Source organism: Rhamphochromis sp. 'chilingali', assembly GCF_963969265.1.
Source record: "Rhamphochromis sp. 'chilingali' genome assembly, chromosome: 3".
Classification (NCBI taxonomy): domain Eukaryota; kingdom Metazoa; phylum Chordata; class Actinopteri; order Cichliformes; family Cichlidae; genus Rhamphochromis; species Rhamphochromis sp. 'chilingali'.
The window spans coordinates 27,083,844-27,103,224 of NC_137931.1; the positions used below are offsets into that span (position 1 = coordinate 27,083,844).

General features: G+C 41.0%; 1 long non-coding RNA gene across 1 annotated transcript; it reads left to right on the top strand.

Annotated features, from left to right (window-relative positions):
* Window positions 1-964: 964 nt before the first annotated feature.
* LOC308393316 lies at window positions 965-10,737 on the top strand. The gene is made up of 2 exons (XR_013970955.1): window positions 965-1,483; window positions 10,183-10,737. It is a non-coding gene; the product is annotated as an uncharacterized lncRNA (long non-coding RNA).
* Window positions 10,738-19,381: the final 8,644 nt, after the last annotated feature.

Sequence of the window (19,381 nt, forward strand, 5' to 3'; positions counted from 1 at the left end):
CCTATCTCTCAGACAGAACTTTTATGGTGAGTATGGATACACAGTGTTGGGGAGTAACGGAATACATGTACCGCCGTTACGTATTTAAAATACAAAATATGAGTAACTGTATTCCGTTACAGTTACCGTTTAAAAAGGTGGTATTCAGAATACAGTTGCTTTGTTGAAATAAATGGATTACACTGCGGTACTTTCCTGTTTCATTTTGTCGCGGGTCAGGACTGTTTGGGTTTTGTTTGACAGCTACGTTCTGTTGTTCCAGGCGGCAGCGTTACGGTTGCCATGGTTACAGGGCGACGCTCTCTCTCTCTCTCTCTGCGACTGTGTGTTTCCTGGGTGAGAGAGCGCCTTTTCGTTGTTGTTGTTGTTGTTGTGCTAAACTAACAGGCAGAATTCTACAAGCATAGCTCTAAAGAATGTAGCATCATGGGCAGTGTAGTCCGTGTTGCAGGGAGAATGGACTGCCATACACGTTATGAGTCTGTGAGCGCGAGGAGGGAGAAAAAGGGGAGTGGAAAGGTACGAGTTGTCATCGAGGAAAAACGGGAGCTGGAAGCATGTAAATATAATAATAACCACTGCAGCCAAGAAGAGTGCCTGACGAGCCCAGTTGTAAGTAAGCTATTAAGACTCGACTGTGTTCGTGTTTTCTTCCGAAACAATAAGTTCTGTTGGAGCAGCCTTTCAACGCCTCTCTCTACGGTGGCTGGGAAGTGCAAATCGCAACAAATTAAAAAACCGCAACAAATAAAAAACAAACCACAACAAAATACAAAAAGCCCACAACAAATTACAAAAAGCCCACAACAAAATACAAAAAGCCCACAACAAATTACAAAAAGCCCACAACAAATTACAAAAAGCCCACAACAAAATACAAAAAGCCCACAACAAATTACAAAAAGCCCACAACAAATTACAAAAAGCCCACAACAAAATACAAAAAGCCCACAACAAAATACAAAAAGCCCACAACAAATTACAAAAAGCCCACAACAAAATACAAAAAGCCCACAACAAATTACAAAAAGCCCACAACAAAATACAAAAAACCCACAACAAATTACAAAAAGCCCACAACAAATTAAAAATCCTTGACGGAAAGGGATTGTCTGAAATACCGGAAGTGACACAAGCGTGATGTCACGAGAGGGGGCGTGGTCAGGGTTTTTGGTTGAGGCGCCACATTTCTGGGCCGAACAAAGCACTAGCGAAAGAGCGAAAGTACACGGATAACACCAGCTATGGTTCGTACTTGCTGTGCGGTCGGTTGTAAAGTTAGATCGCACGGCCGGCAAGGGAATAAGGTTGAAAATGGTTTATCTTTTCATTCTTTCCCCACCTGGAAGCAACATGAGGCAGCTCATGTATCGGATGTTACCAAACGAAGGCGTCTAGCCTGGATAGCAGCTGTGAGACGAGCTGATATCCAGTTCTCTTCCATCTCCAAATATCTGTTGGTGCTCCAGACATTTTCATTCCCGTAAGTTGTTCATATCACTCTTTATCCGGTCTTTAAGTCTGACGTCACTAGCATGGGCTCAAACGCTTCTGCAGGTCCATAAATCACAGGATCACTGTGGCATTACTGAGAGTTGAAAAACTGTCTAAAGTCTTTCATCTGTAATAAAATTATCAGCGTTCTGCTCTACCATGTGTAACAATTGAGTTTAACATCCAGGCATCCATGAAAACGAAACGGAATGTTAGCGCCATTTATAGTTATTACATGTTTTATTTTGAAAAGCCTGAAAAGGATATGGTGCTTTTGTTGTGAAAGTTTTGTGAGAAATAAAGTAAGCGAATGGCGGAGCGACACGATGGTTTTACCGTCGTTGTTGCACAAACCGACGCGTAAAACAGCCTCTTGTCCATCCAGACTCTTATTTTAGATATAAGAGAAATAGAGAACTCCAAGAAGAAACAAAGATAGCCATTACATTAAGTAAAACCATCATGCTCCCGAACAAGACGACTGCATCGCTATGAGATCGTGCAAAGTTTGATACAGCAAGTCAGTTAAGTGCACAGAGCTGTATGCATGAAGAATCTAAGAAAAGAAGAAATAAAGTTTTGGACTATGATATGCTGCTAAGCTACAAGTCGTGTTAAAACTGAACAATTGCGATTCTCAACTTCTTACAAATAAGTCAGTGACAGTGTTTTTGGTCTTAAGAAGATGACACTAACTACGAAAGCCTCAGCTTTGTGTCATAGACCATTTTGTTTCATGAACACTTGTTGAATAAGAAGTTGTGTAAAAGGGGCAGAGATGGCAGATAAAGACCCGCAAGGTTGCAGGCCCAGGGCACAGAGCTGCAGTAGCGGGACTGGCCACAAGAGCGCGCAAAAGTACACCGAAAGAGGTTTGGAAGAACAGCTCGGCAGGCACATAAACGCAAGAAGGTCCAAGCTGTCACAATTAACTTCAAAAATGAATAAAATTATTGGACTGATGAAAGAGAATGAAAGCCTTGACATTGTTGATGAACATTTAAGTAACTTTTCAAAGCTGCATGAAGAATTCTCACGGGCAAATGATGATGTACTGTCACTGTTGCCAGAAGAGGAAAGGAATGTGGACCAGATGCTCTGGTTCAATCCAAAAAAGGAGCAGTTCAGTGCGTTTATGACTGAAGTTGAGAAATGGATCATCGTAACAAGACATCAGCATCAAGACGACGTGAGCCCAGATGACAGCGTGTCAGTGACTGCTAGACTAATTGCAAAGAAATCAGGTACCAGCGTTGGAAGAAGCTCAGTCAGTAGCCGCTCATCAAGATCGTCCAGAGCTTCTTCGGTATCATCTGTACGGCAGAAAGAAGAAGCAGAGCGCGCTGCTCTGCTCGCACGAGCCGCATCCTTGAAACAGAGACAAGCCTTGGACATTGAAGAATGTAAGTTAAAAGCAAGAAGAGAACAGCTTGAGATCGAGACAGCTATTGCTGCTTCTACAGCCAAAATAAAAGTGTTAGAGGACTGTGAATATGACAGCTGTAAAAATGATGTGGAACAGTGTGAATCGGCTGTTAAGCACTTCAGCTTCCAAGAGCCAAAGGTACAAGGTGAACATGATGGGCATTCAAAGGTAAACAGTCACAGTGTAAAACAAGAAGATGACTTGCACCAAACTGATGCCAGTGTTATTCCAATGAATCTATGTGAAGTCATGTTGAAACAAAATGATATCACTGAGATGTTAGTCAAACAACATAGACTGTCACATTTGCCTCAAAGAGACATTCCCATTTTTAGTGGTGATCCACTTGAGTTCATACCATTTACAAGAGCCTTTGACCATACAATTCATGACAAAACTGACAGTGACAGTGACAGGTTATATTACCTTGAACAGTTCACCAGAGGTGAGCCCAGAGATTTGGTAAGAAGTTGTCAGCACATGAATCCTCAACAAGGCTACAGTGAGGCAAGGAAGTTGCTGTTTTGTCATTATGGTAATGAACTGAGAATTGCAACTGCCTACATGAACAGAGCATTCAATTGGCCACAAATCAAAACAGATGATGCAAAGGCTCTTCATAGCTATTCACTGTTTCTCACTGGTTGTAACAATGCAATGCAAGACATCAGTCAACTGCAAGAGATGGAGATCCCCACGAACCTCAGAGTTATTGTCTCTAAACTGCCATACAAAATGAGAGAAATGTGGAGAGTCTCTGCTTTTGACATTCAAGAAACAAGTGGAAGGAGAGCAAAGTTCTCAGATCTGGTTAGATTCATAAACAGACAAGCAAAAATAGCTGCAGATCCTTTGTATGGTGACATTAAGGATGCTGAAGACAAAGCAAAGTCATCTGCAAATGTGAGAATGACTAGATCATCCAGGCAAAGGGGAAGCACATTTGCTACAAGTGTAACACAAGCTGCAAATGAAAGGTCACCTGAAATTAACAAAAGTGCTTCTTGTCACACTAGCAATGCCTTCCAGAAACCATGCATATACTGTGAAAAACTCCATACACTGGCAGAATGTCAAAAGGTCAGAAACCAGCCTTACAAAGAAAGACTAGAGTTCCTTAAAGCAAAGGGTCTGTGCTTTGCATGTCTGACACAAGGTCATCTGAGTAAGGACTGTAAGAAAAGATCATTGTGTGAGTACTGCTCTAAGAGACATCCAAGTATGCTTCATTGGACAAAGGAGGAGGACAGTAAGGCAGACGATTGCATCCAGAGAAATGTCTCAGACATTCCCACAACAAGTGATGAAACACACACTTCAGGCAGAATTTGTGGAGCCACAGGGGCCGGAAAAGGCATTCATGTGTTATCGATCGTTCCTGTGTGGGTTAAGTTGAAGAAAGGCAATAAGTTGATTGAGACTTATGCATTCATGGACAATGGGAGCCAAGCCACGTTTTGTTCAGAAAAACTGATGAGACAACTGGGTGTAGAAGGTAAGAAGACAAAATTCATGCTTCGCACAATGGGACAAGAAAAGATGGTGACAAGTTATCACCTGTCAGGATTAGAAGTGTGTGGTTTAAATGAGAACACCTATATAGATCTTCCTGACATTTACACTCATGCAGACATTCCAGTGTCTAGAGAGAACATCCCTACACAGGATGATTTAAAAAGGTGGCCACATCTTCGGCAAATCAAGTTCCCACATTCAGACGCAGACATTGGACTTTTGATAGGATGTGATGTGCACAAGGCTATGGAACCATGGGAGATTATTCATAGTAACGATAACGGTCCATATGCTGTTCGAACAGTCCTGGGTTGGGTTATCAATGGCCCTCTCAAGAGAGATTCTTGCTCTACTCCTTCTGACAGAGAGCTGAGTGTTTCAGTAAATCGCATCTCTATCACTAATGTTGAGAATCTTTTGATGCAACAGCTCAACTATGATTTTCCAGAGAAAGCTTCTGAGGAAAAACAGGAAATGTCACGAGAAGACATCATGTTTATGGATTCTGTCAATGGCACAGCTGAAAGGATTAATGGTCATTATCGCATAGGTCTTCCTTTGAGAAACAAAGCTGTCAAAATGCCAAACAACCGCAGTGCAGTAATGCAGAGGGCAGAGAATCTGAAAAGAAAATTAATCAGAAACACAGAGTTTCACGAGGAGTATCAGAGCTTCATGTCTGACTTGCTGAATAAAGGCTACGCAGTTCAGGTACCAAACACAAAGACTACCCCTGAAAATGAGAGAGTTTGGTACATACCACACCATGGGGTGTACCACCCCCAGAAAAGAAAACTCCGTGTAGTTTTTGACTGTGCAGCATCTTTTCAAGGGAAATCACTGAACGAAGAACTCTTGCAAGGGCCAGACCTAACTAACACACTGATTGGGGTACTAACAAGGTTTAGGTGGGATCACATTGCCTTGATGTCAGACATAGAAGCTATGTATCACCAGGTGCGAGTACCTCCAGAGGACAGTGATCTTTTGCGTTTTCTCTGGTGGCCAAATGGGAACTTGAATGAACCTCTGCAAGAATACAAAATGATGGTGCACTTGTTTGGGGCAACATCCTCCCCAAGCTGTGCAAACTATGCACTAAAAAAGGCAGCAGAAGATGCTAAAGAAAAAATGCCACTAGCAGCAGTTAATGCTGTTCTGAACAATTTTTATGTAGATGATTGTCTTCTGTCAGTTTCAGATGAAACAGAGGCATGTACTATGGTCAGGGACCTGACTGCATTGTGTGAGAGTGGAGGATTTCACTTAACAAAGTGGATGAGCAACAGCAGAGTTGTCCTTGCTTCCATTCCTGAAAAGGAAAGAGCAAAAGAGATGAAAGATTTGGATTTGAGACATGATGCACTACCAGAGGAAAGAGTCCTAGGAGTGAACTGGTGCACAGAGACAGATGTATTCAAGATCAGGATAACTGAAAAACCTGTGCCAAAGACTAGGCGAGGCATCCTCTCATTTGTAAGTGCAATATATGACCCATTGGGTTTTTTGTCTCCTGTCATTCTGACAGCAAAAATCATCCTGCGAGAGCTATGTGGCAGGAAGATTTCATGGGATGAGGAAATCCCAGCTGAACTGGCTCAAAGGTCACAAGTTTGGCATTCAGAGCTTTCAAAACTTCATGGCTTTACCGTCAACAGGTGTTTGAAACCTGCTAGATTTGGAGTGGTCATATCTACACAATTGCACCACTTCGCTGATGCCAGTGAGAGAGGCTACGGAGTCGTTACTTACCTCCGTATCACAAACCAGAAAAGAGAAACTCACTGCTCATTCATTATGGGCAAGTCCAGAGTGTCTCCTCTGAAGCAGATAACAATTCCACGTCTGGAGTTGACAGCAGCTGCAGTTGCTGTAAAAATGGACAAGCTCATGAGAAAGGAGCTGCAAATGCCACAAGAAGAATCTGTGTTTTGGTCTGACAGTAGCACTGTTTTAAAGTACATTTCCAGCGAGAACATCAGATTTAAGACATTTGTAGCAAATAGAGTGTCACTTATTAGAGACAACACAAAACCAAGTCAGTGGATGTATGTAAACTCTGAATTAAACCCTGCTGACCACGCTTCAAGAGGAATGAACACAGAGACATTCATGAAATGTTCAAACTGGATTGCTGGGCCAGAGTTTTTGACAAAAGATAAGAAAAACTGGCCAATTCCACCAGACATTAAAGAAATACCAAAAAATGATGTCGAAGTCAAAGAGGTGATGAGTGTGGATGTTACAAAATTACATGAAAATCCAGTGAACAAACTGATCTCTCACTATTCAGACTGGTACCGTCTAAAAAAGGCAGTTTCCTGGATACTTACATTCAAGCAGCTGCTTGGCAGGTTAAGTGCGCATCGGAAGCTTCTCATGTCACAAGCAAGTGGCTGTGACAGCACTAAAAGGAAATTTGAAAATGTTGCAGGTCAAATGCAGCAGTTCAAAACATGTATTAAGGGATCTTCACTTACCACTACAGATGTTGCAAAGGGAGAAACTGAGATTGTTAAGTTTTGTCAAAATCAAAGCTTCGCAGAAGAAATTGCAAGTCTTCAAAAAGGTGACAAGCTTAAAAGGAGCAGTCACATTGTGAAGCTGGATCCTTTTGTCCAGGATGGAGTTTTAAGGGTTGGCGGTAGGTTGCATGAGTCTGCACTACCAGCCGATGTTAAGCATCAAGTGATTCTCCCTAAAGGTCATCATGTTTCTACTTTGATTCTGAGACACATTCACCAAGAAACAGGCCATGGAGGAAGGAATTACATATTATCCAGGCTGAGAGAAAGATTCTGGATTCCACAGGCAGATTCAGCAATAAGAAAGATCCTGTTAAAGTGTGTAACATGTAGAAGGACATCTGCGAAACCTGGTGAACAAAGAATGGCAAACTTGCCACAAGATCGCCTGATTCCTGACAAACCTCCATTCACAAATGTGGGCGTAGACTATTTTGGACCTTTTGAGGTCAAGCATGGGCGCAGCAGAGTTAAGCGATATGGTGTATTGTTTACATGTCTTGCTGTTAGAGCAATACACATAGAAGTTGCCCACTCACTTGAGACTGATTCTTGCATAAATGCATTCAGGAGGTTTATTGCAAGACGAGGTCAAGTGTCTGTCATGAGATCAGACAATGGCACTAACCTTGTGGGTGCAGAAAGGGAAATGCGTGAAGCAATCAAGGGATGGAATCATTCAAAAATCTCAGAAATGCTCATGCAAAAGGGCATCACCTGGATATTTAACCCCCCAGCAGGGTCACATTTTGGAGGAATCTGGGAGAGACAAATTCGCTCAGTTAGAAGAATTCTTAACCAGATCCTAAAGCAGCAACCTCTGGATGATGAATGCTTGCGGACATTGCTATGTGAAGTTGAAGCAATTGTCAACGGCAGGCCAATAACAAGAGCGTCTAATGACCCCAATGATTTAGACGCACTTACACCTAATCATCTACTTCTTCTTAAAGGGCAGCCAGTACTGCCACCTGGATTGTTTCAAAGAGAGGACTTGTATGCAAAAAAAAGGTGGAGACAGGTGCAGTACCTGTCAGACATTTTTTGGAAGCGTTGGACTAAAGAGTATTTGCCGCTTCTACAAGAAAGACAGAAGTGGTTAGTGACTAGGAGAAATCTGAGACCAGGAGATGTTGTTCTCATAGTCGATGACAGTGCACCAAGAAGTTCCTGGTTAATGGGAAAGGTTGAGAGAACAGTTCCAGACTCACATGGACTTGTCAGACGTGTGTTTGTCAAAACCAAAACTAGCGTTTTGGAGAGGCCTATCGACAAGTTATGTTTGTTGCTTGAAATGGAGGCAACAGTTTGAATATCAGCCTCATGTGTAACAGATATATGTTCAACACATATGACTTATGTTTCATATAATGTTTGGTTAAGCCAGTTAGATTATGAGTGTTGATATTAAATGACGCTTTATTGTGTTAATATGTAATTGTTATGCCTTAGCAGTAACAATTAGGGGCCGGAATGTTAGCGCCATTTATAGTTATTACATGTTTTATTTTGAAAAGCCTGAAAAGGATATGGTGCTTTTGTTGTGAAAGTTTTGTGAGAAATAAAGTAAGCGAATGGCGGAGCGACACGATGGTTTTACCGTCGTTGTTGCACAAACCGACGCGTAAAACAGCCTCTTGTCCATCCAGACTCTTATTTTAGATATAAGAGAAATAGAGAACTCCAAGAAGAAACAAAGATAGCCATTACACGGAATATATGACATTTAACAGAGTTAGAAATTAGCAGGAAGTTAGCTCGCTAGCTTCCATCTAAATGAGGGATTTTGGAAACAAATTCAAACGTACAACTCTGCTATCACTTCCAACATAAATGAAGACAGAAAACTAAACAGCAGTGACGTTTGTAGGGCACTGTGAGTAAAATGCGTTTGATTTCCTCCCGAACATTCAAATTAGTGCAATCATAAATTCATTCATGAGGTGCAAATTAGAGTGAGAACACGTGGAGGCTCTGGCTACGTTCACACTGCACGCGAAAACGCATCAAATCCGACTTTTTTGACCGTATGCGACCCATATCCAATCATGGTATGACGGTGTAAAAACAGCACAAATCCGATATTTTCAAATCCGATCTGGGTCACTTTCGTATGTGGAACTTAATCCGATACATATCTGATGTTTTAGGAAGCAACTGCTGTTTGAATGGTCATGACGCATTAAATCCGTCTTTTATTTCACTGACACAAAACATATGCCAATTATCAGCGCTGGAGAAGACATTGAGAACACATGAGCGCTTCGTGTGCATCCCGTGCAGATGTTAGTGAAACTGTTGGGAAGATAACGTGAACATTTTATTTGTACTGTATAATCTGCAGATTCTGACATAAATCTGCAACTATCCTTTGAAGCACCGCTCCTCTCTAAAACAACAATAAGGATCATTATTAGGCCATATGTAAATAACAAAATAACTTAAAGCAAAATTGGACAACGTAAAGTCTGAAACAAGTCTTTATATTAAGGGCCATCAGTCAAACAATGCTGTTTGGTCTAAACAGAGCGCGTTGTGTGTGACGTCTTCTTTTGCGCATGCGGGCCACTTTGAGGGTTCACAAAGGACTGCGTTTGCTGTCACATTTTATTTGTAGTGTGAACAAGCAGACACAAAATCAGATTTAAATAAAAAAAAAAAAAATCGGAATTGAGCATTAAGACCTGCAGTGTGAACGTAGCCATAGTGAGTTCAGTGCATTGATGTGACATTGTCCTGAAGGATTTAGTTATTCTCAATGGTTAAAGAAATTGCAATTATTTATTCATATTTATTATAAATAATCCTAATTATATATCTTGCTTCCATGTTTGTGTCCTGTGTCACAAAAAATAAATTTTTTACTATAATACATTGATTAATGACCTGCAGAATCTCCTTATCATATTACGTGTCCATAATTGTCACCTAAAGTCAAACTTTATGCTTTCTCCATCTTGAAAGTGATGACATCCTTGCATTACATACTTTAGGTTCATTTTCTGAAGGCAGGTTTCTGAAAGAGAACAGGCAGATTTGGAATATAACATGCAGCGTTCTATAGATGGATACATAAAAAAATGGAAAATTACATGTATGTGCTAACTTTCTAAATACTTTGTTACATTTATGATAAAATGGATTTGAAAGTAGATAAAACAAATTTATGTCGGCCTTGGCTCATTAGAGTCCTTGTCTTTAAATTAACTTTGTATGTTTCAGGTGCTGCACTCTCAAAGACTGAATGAACCAGCATTGGGTCATTGTGAGCATCACAGGGAAGGTTGAAGCCGCCCACTGCACCTGTATGGCCGGAGTCCTGGAGACCTGCATCCATGGCGCTGCTCTTCTGTTTAATGTAGAAGCAACAGTGCAGATCTGTGGCACAAGGACTGTTACAGATGAACCTGCATACTGGGGTTTTCTGGGTAATATGACCAAGATACAGCCAGAGGTTGGCCATAAGATGGACTTCTCCTCTTCAGCTGACCAAAAACTGCTCTCAATCAAAACATAAACAGACCATCTGTAGTGACAGGTAAAAGGAGCCGTCCTCAAAAAAGAAAAATCCCACCTGCTACTGTGGAGGAGTTGTCACTGCTATTGGAATCTTTGCTGGAACACAGTAAAGCTGTGGGTTGTGGGAATGACCCATAATGTTTTATATAAGGGTCTAGATTTATGCCTGAAGTGCACTGCCGTGTAAATAATTTGCATTTACTGAATATGTACTGACTGAGTACCACTGTTCAAAAGTTGAATAAAGAAACAAACTAAGTTTTGCTCTTTTTTTTTTATTTTTATTAAAACCACCTTACAGAACATCACATCAGTTACAATGTAGAATCCATGTCATAGTTTATAAAGGACAAAATGTTTACACAAAACCATGACAGCATTTACACGATATCACCCACTACTAACGTTACTTTATTTACTATCAATTACTTCAATTTATGTTCTGAAAAATTACCGCTATTTATACAGCACAAGACTAAAGAATATTTAACAGGAGCAAGTTTCATTTTCCCCTGGTTTTACTACCACACTGTTCACCAAAACGGCAGCAAACCTTCACCATCTTATCCAGAAGGGTCACCTCTTCACCCTCACATGGAAGAAGTAATCTGATTGGCATGGTGGTATGTTTGAAGCAGGTCCCTTGTGTAGCGCTGGAACTCAGTCACGATGTTTCATCCATTTCATAGGCTGGTTTGCTGCAATAATGCCAAATAATTAGAAACTCTATAAATAGAAGGTAGTTCTGCAAAATCACTCAGTAGGATGTTTTTTTCTAATTTTCTATGACCTCAGAGTGCATCGAAAATAAAACAATAGGCTATAAAGATATGAACATATTTAGAACTTACCGGAATGAAAATGTCTGGAGCACCAACAGATATTTGGAGATGGAAGAGAACTGATATCAGCTCGTCTCACAGCTGCTATCCAGGCTAGACGCCTTCGTTTGGTAACATCCGATACATGAGCTGCCTCATGTTGCTTCCAGGTGGGGAAAGAATGAAAAGATAAACCATTTTCAACCTTATTCCCTTGCCGGTCGTGCGATCTAACTTTACAACCGACCGCACAGCAAGTACGAACCATAGCTGGTGTTATCCGTGTGCTAGCGCTTTGTTCGGCCCAGAAATGTGGCGCCTCAACCAAAAACCCTGACCACGCCCCCTCTCGTGACATCACGCTTGTGTCACTTCCGGTATTTCAGACAATCCCTTTCCGTCAAGGATTTTTAATTTGTTGTGGGCTTTTTGTATTTTGTTGTGGGCTTTTTGTATTTTGTTGTGGGCTTTTTGTAATTTGTTGTGGGCTTTTTGTATTTTGTTGTGGGCTTTTTGTATTTTGTTGTGGGCTTTTTGTATTTTGTTGTGGGCTTTTTGTATTTTGTTGTGGGCTTTTTGTAATTTGTTGTGGGCTTTTTGTAATTTGTTGTGGGCTTTTTGTAATTTGTTGTGGGCTTTTTGTATTTTGTTGTGGGCTTTTTGTAATTTGTTGTGGGCTTTTTGTAATTTGTTGTGGGCTTTTTGTATTTTGTTGTGGGCTTTTTGTAATTTGTTGTGGGCTTTTTGTAATTTGTTGTGGGCTTTTTGTATTTTGTTGTGGGCTTTTTGTAATTTGTTGTGGGCTTTTTGTAATTTGTTGTGGGCTTTTTGTATTTTGTTGTGGTTTGTTTTTTATTTGTTGCGGTTTTTTAATTTGTTGCGATTTGCACTTCCCAGCCACCGTACCTCTCTCTGTCTCTCGCAAGAAAAGTTGACCCACACAACAAAGTAAAGCTATTTTTCGGCTACGAGCCGACAGGGACCCCGCTGTATTAGTCAGAGGTCCCTTTACTACAGTTCGGAGTCGCGGACCTTCAGTAATAGTAATAAATCACACAGCAATAGTACATTCACGTTATTGTAAAAAGCATGATAATATATTAAGTAATCCAAAGTATTCAGAATACGTTACTGTCATCGAGTAACGTAACGGAATACGTTACAGAATACATTTTGGGGCATGTATTCTGTATTCTGTAATGGAATACATTTTAAAAGTAACCTTCCCAACACTGTGGATACATGCTCCTCTAAGATCCATAAAATGACATGTGGTGTGCCCCAAGGGTCGGTTTTAGGCCCTGTACTTTTTAATTTGTATATGCTCCCTCTCGGCGGTGTCATCAGGAGGCATGGAGTGAACTTTCACAGTTACGCTGATGACACTCAGCTGTACATCTCCGTGTCTCCTGATGACACCAGACCAATGGATGCCCTTTTAAACTGTATTCTAGATATAAGATCTTGGATGTCAGAAAACTTTTTACAGCTTAACCAGGACAAAACTGAAGTTTTAATCCTCGGTCCTGAGACTCAGAGAGAAAAACTCTTGTCTAAATTAGAGGCATTTTCACTATGTCCTTCGCTACAAGTGAAAAACCTGGGTGTTATTTTTGACTCTGAGCTTGGTTTTATCCCACATATTAAACATGTAACCAAAATTGGATTTTATCATCTAAAAAATATAGCCAGAGTCCGCCCTATTCTCTCTCGGGCCAACACGGAGATGCTGATGCATGCTTTTATTACCAGTCGCATTGATTACTGTAATGCCCTGCTCTCTGGTCTTCCTAAAAAGAATATTTCAACTTTACAACTTTTACAAAACTCGGCAGCTCGTGTGCTGACGAAGACCTTACTCTATTTATATTTATATTTATATTGTATCCCGTTCTTATTTATTTTATCGTTTTACCCTGTATATATCCTATTGTGTCATATCTCCAGTGTTTCCTCAGAGGGCGCTCTCTGCACCGGGGCTTTGATCGACCGTGGCTGCTGGGGCTCTGGGGGTCCTCTCAGCCTGGCTGGGGGGCTTCTTTGCCTCCCTCCTGCTGTGTGCCCAGCCTGGAGGCTGCGGTCTGTGACCGGCTCCCCGTGCAGACGGCTCCCTGTTATAGTGTTTCCTCACTTGGCTCATGCGAGCCCAGCCCAATTTTACTCTTTAAGTGTGTGTGTGTGTGGGGGGGGGATATGCGTGTATTCACATCGTTTATGTTAATGAGAGTGTGGGGAGTGAGTTGGAGGGTGGGGTGGGGTGGGCTGCTTTTAACCATGTAAAGCACTTTGTGCTACATTTTTTTTTGTATGAAAAGTGCTTTATAAATAAAGATTGATTGATTGATTGATTGATTAAAACATAACCTTAGAAGTTTTGCTGGTTGACTGATACAGCTGTCTCAGGGCCTCCTGGAGACTGCAGTTAATCTCTTGGTAGTCAAACTAAAAGGAAGAATGAAAGAATAGGAAAGAAAAATGTTCTGTTCTTCTCCCCTCTGCTCTTCTTCCCTTTTCTGGGAGGCAGTGGGGAGGTAGAGCGTACAGCATGATCCGGCAGGGAGGTGTGGGAAGCCAGATCGGGCGCCCCCCCTTCTGGCTCTCCTCTCTGCTCTCTCCTATCTTTTCTTACTTACTTGTCTTACTTCTCTCTGTCACCTTTTCTGTCCCTTTGGAAAAATGAGGCTCCATAAATCTAAATCCTACCTTAGCCTCTGAGCACCTGACCTGAGCACCAGTCAGAGGACACAAATCAGATCATGTCAAGTCTCATTTATCCGTTTGCTCAGATTATCACAAAGTTGCTTCTTGCTAACTTCATGCAGTTCTGTCTTGATTTACTTGTGATGACACTCATATAGTATTTTTTGTTATTTCTTAATTTTTTATGTTACAAATTTTTTATGAGCGTGTTACAAATACAACGAAGGCTTCTACAGACAAAAACATGGCTGCGCCATGGGCTCCCCTGTGTCACCTATTGTAGCCAACCTTTACATGGAGGAAGTGGAAAGGAAGGCTCTTGGCTCTTTCAAAGGAAGAGTACCCAGCCACTGGTACAGATATGTAGACGACACCTGGGTCAAAATCAAGACACAAGAAGTGGAATCCCTCACTGCATACATTAACGCTGTGGATAAAAACATCAAGTTCACCAGGGAAGACACAAAGGATAACTGTTTGCCTTTCCTGGACTGCGCTGTGCACATTGAAGAGAACGGCAACCTCAACATCGAAGTTTACCGGAAGCCCACACACACGGACCAGTACCTCCTCTTTAACTCCCATCGCCTCTCTGGAACACAAACTTGGAGTAATTAGGACCCTACACCACCGGGCAGAACATGTTCCCTCTAAGCCTGAAGGGGAAAAGAAGGAACACACACATGTAAAGGAAGCACTCAAAACGTGCGGCTATCCTAATTGGACGTTCTTAAAGTCAGCAAAGAGGCACAGAAAAGAAGATCAGATACCAGCGAGGGAGGATAAGAAGGATAGACGTAACAACATTGTCATCCCCTATGTAACCGGTGTATCAGAAAAACTCAGGAGAATTTTCTCCAAGCATGACATCCCGCTGCATTTCAGACCCAGCAACACGCTCAGACAAAAACTGGTTCACCCGAAAGACAAAACTCCAAAACACAGACTTAACAATGTGGTGTATGCTGTACAGTGCAGCGAGGAATGCCCAGACCTCTACATTGGAGAGTCCAAACAGCCACTTCACAAGCGTATGGCACAACACAGAAGAGCCACCTCCACAGAACAAGACTCAGCAGTCCATCTGCATCTAAAGGACAAAGGTCACTCTTTCAAGGATGCCAATGTTCACATTTTGGACAGAGAGGACAGATGGTTTGAAAGAGGAGTGAAAGAAGCCATCTATGTCCACTTTGAGCGACCATCTTTGAACAGAGGCGGGGGTTTACGACACCAACTCTCTGCCATCTATAATCCAGTTTTGAGTTCCCTCCCAAGACTTCTTAATGCCCACTCACATCCTGGGCTATCTGACCTCAGGAAATCACATGATAGGGTGGGGCGAGGTTTCAAAATGAGCTCACCCAAAACCCTGGCTGATTGGGACCCACACCCATTTTCACACCTTGGCTCAAGCGATTAGAGGATCATCAGGGGGTCCTTTTGTCCCTCTGTGGGGGGTTACTCCCACTGGGTTTAAATCTGGGACTCTCCACCATTTGACCTTAGAACTGAAGAAGCTTCTCGGATGAGAGGTTAAACGTCTTCAAGCAACTTAAAGAAGTCCAGACGCTTTTCTTTGCAAGCTCCTTTGACTATGATGACCTGGATGATTGAGAACCTTCACAGACATATGTTACATTTTATATTGATTTCATGTTTATCCTTGTTTTGAGCAGTGTGTGGAGCAACTTTTGTGCATTGTCTTCTGCTTATAATTTATTGTTTATATGGTCATTTTATTGCTGATAATTTATTCAGTGTCTTGTTTGTGAACTGTGTTTTCATTATTTGTAATGTTTCGGTTGCATCTTAAATTTCCTCTGAATTGTCTAAACTGGTGACCTTAAAGGTTTCTGCACAAAATAAAAACAAAACAAAAAATTATTTAAATTACATTTTTCAAATAAGACATTTCATTCAGTGTCAGTTTTAATTAATTCTAGTTTTTGCATTTGAACTTTTCCAATCCTGAATTTCATGCCAGAAAAATGTTTAAATTATTTTGGGGCAGGGAAAACAAAAAAGTACTAAATTTAATGCAATAGAGGACAAAAACGTAGCTCTATGTCACAGGATGGGCAGCCTTGATATTCCAAATAGAGCACAGAGTGTGGGTGCTGGCACTGTTAAATATTGTATCTCTAACATATAGCAGCTGCAGGTTAATTATTGATGGCATTAAAGTCATTTCAGTGTGAAGCTAATCTTTGACATGTGAGCTGCAGAGTAGGATTCTTTAGTGGTTTGAAGTGTTTTATTTGGCAGAAGTCTCCTGACGCAGAGGAGCGATCACAGAAAAGAAGCAGAGCATTTTCTGTTTTTCAATAGAAAGCTGGTCCAGGCAGCAGAGAGCTGCAGAGTGAAGTTCATAGGAACAAGCTGAGTAAGTGCAACTTTGATTCATTTGTCTCTGAGATTTCTTCTTCATCACAGAGCTGCTGCTCTTTGTTAATGTGTGTTTGTTTGGGGAACAGATTGAGACTCATTACATATCTGATACATCTGTGAATACATCTGTGAATACATCTGGTATTGGATGAAATCAATAAAAACAATACACAAAATTCCTTTAACAAAAAAGTCTTTGATATCCAATTTAGAGCTTTTCAAACCAATCCATGTAAGAAGATCTTTTCCCCCTCACATCACATCACATCAGACAGACAGCTTGTGCTTTTCTTTATCAGGCAACAACAGGTTGTTAACAGTATCATGAAATGTGTCTCAGTGTGCACGTCACATCAGATCCGATCAGAAAAAGTCTGACTGTAATGTGATGTTTAGTAAGATGGACTCTGAACAAGCTCACCATCAAACTGTAAAACTATAAAAATCCTGTATTTCATGTTGATGATGAGATTGTTTTATGAAGGATCATAGTTCATTCCTTTTAAATATTCTCCATAATTCATGGAGAATATTTAACAGGAATTGCTAAGAGCCCCCTGCTAGTTCCCTCTAAGTCAGGGGTGTCAAGCATTAGGCTCAGTGTACTGAATCAGCCCAGCAAAGACAAATCCTACCTGCTGGACGACTTCGGAATTTTTTGGATTTCTAACTGTATTTTTATGTATTTTTATGTGTGAAACTGGGCGTGGGTCCAAATCAGCCTGAGCCACACCTTGGCTCAGGCGATTAGAGGATCATCAGGGGGTCCTTTTGTCCCTCTGTGGGGGGTTACTCCCACTAGGTTTATATCTGGGACTCTCCACCATTTGACCTTAGAACTGAAGAAGCTTCTCGGATGAGAGGTGAAACGTCTTCAAGCAACTTAAAGAAGTCCAGACGCTTTTCTTTGCAGGCTCCTTTGACTACGATGACCTGGATGACTGAGAACCTTCACAGACAACTATTTCAATGATTGTGCTTGCCAACTCATTGGATATTGAACAACCAAGTGAGCAGGAGGGCTATAGTTATAACTGAGAATTTGAGTTTTAGACATATTAATTTTATAGCCAGAGAGTTTCCCAAATTTTTGGCATAAATTCATCAACAAAGGCAGGGAGTTAGTGGGCTGATCTAGGTATATCAATATGTCATCCGCATAGCAAGCAAGCTTGTGTTCCTGTCCTGCAATGGTAATCCCCTTAATATCTTTATTTTGTCTAATTGATTGTGCCAAAGGTTCTAAATACAAAGCAAACAGAAGCGGGGACCAAGCACAGCCTTGTTTATTTCCTCTCTGCAGAACAAAGCTATTTGAGAGAGAACCATTAACTTTAATTCTTGCGGTGGGATTAGTATATAATGCCCTCACCGTATCAACAATTCCCTTATGTAAGCCGAATTTATCCAAGACTTTGTATAGAAAGTCCCAATTTATGGAGTCGAAGGCCTTTTCTGCATCAATACTCATAAGCATGGCTGTACTCTTAGATGTCTGTATCTGATGTATTATGTGAAGAGTTCTACGTATATTATCCTGGGTCTGTCGTCGTCTTATGAACTCTGTTTGGTCATTACTAATCAGGTCGGGTAAAATTTCTTCCATTCTCCTGGCCATTATCGAAATAAACAGTCTATAATCTATGTTAAGGACAGAAATGGGTCTATATGAGCCACACTCCATTTTGTCTTTCCCTTCTTTCGGGATAGCCGAGATGATAGCCTCCTTCCAACTCGGCGGCATTTGCGCTGTTTTTAACACACAGTTAAAAGTAGTGAGTAATGTAGGGATCAAGTCCTGTTTAAATTCCCAATACCACTCCGCGGTGTAACCATCGGAGCCTGGTGACTTATTGTATTTCAACCTATTGATGGCATTCATAAGTTCAGCTTCCGTCACCTCCGCTATCATCATTTTATTTTGTTCCTCATTAAGGCTTGGTAGGCATAAAGAATTCAGGAAATCGTCCATTTCATACTCAGCCCCCCGTGGGACTCCCGCATATAATGTTTTATAAAATAATTCAAAGGCATCCTGTATCTTACTAGGATGAGTCATTATATTTCCTGTCTCTGGGTGTTTAATTTTAGTTACAGTATTCTCCGCTATCTTCTTCTTAAGTTTCCACGCTAAAATTTTCATTGATTGCGATCCCCCTTGATAATACTTCTGTTTCAAATATAAAAATTTTCTCTTTATCGTTTGTGTACTCAACGTATTTATTTCAGTTCTGATCGTTGTTAATTTCTGCAGAGTACCCGCTGAAGGCGTATGTTTGTGCTCCCTTTCTAATTGTTTTTGAATCTCTTGTAATTCTTCCATTTTTTTCTCTCTTACTTTTTTATGGAAGGAGGCAAACGCTATAATCTTCCCCCTCATGACAGCTTTTAATGCATCCCATAGTATCGGAGGTGACACCTCCCCATTATCATTAATTTCGAGACAGACTTTGAGCTCTTTCCTTGTTACTTTCCTAAATTCCACATCTTTAAGCAGAGATGAATTCAATCTCCAAATTGAAATTTTGGGGTATACGTTCATATCAATCGTCAGATACAGCGGTGCGTGGTCACTTATATCTATCGAGCCCATCTCGCATGTTAAGATTTTATCCCTATCTCTTCCAAACGTCAAAAAATAATCTATCCTCGTGTAAAGGGAGTGTGGGGCTGAGAAATGAGAGTAATCCCTCCTTGTAGGAAAGCGATTTCTCCATACATCAATTAAACCCACCTCATCAAACAATGCTGAAATTTTTTTATATAAGGTACTCAAGGTACTCCCGGCTTCTTTCTATTAGAGCTATCTAGATCCGGCTGCAGGCGTACATTCAGATCGCCGCCGCAAATTAAAGGGCCTTGAGTTTCTGTCACCATTATATTAACAATGTTCTTAAAAAAACTTAAGTCACTTCCTGGTGGGGCGTACACATTCATTAAAGTAACCTGATTACCATCAACTGTTCCCCGGACCAGTATAAACCTCCCAT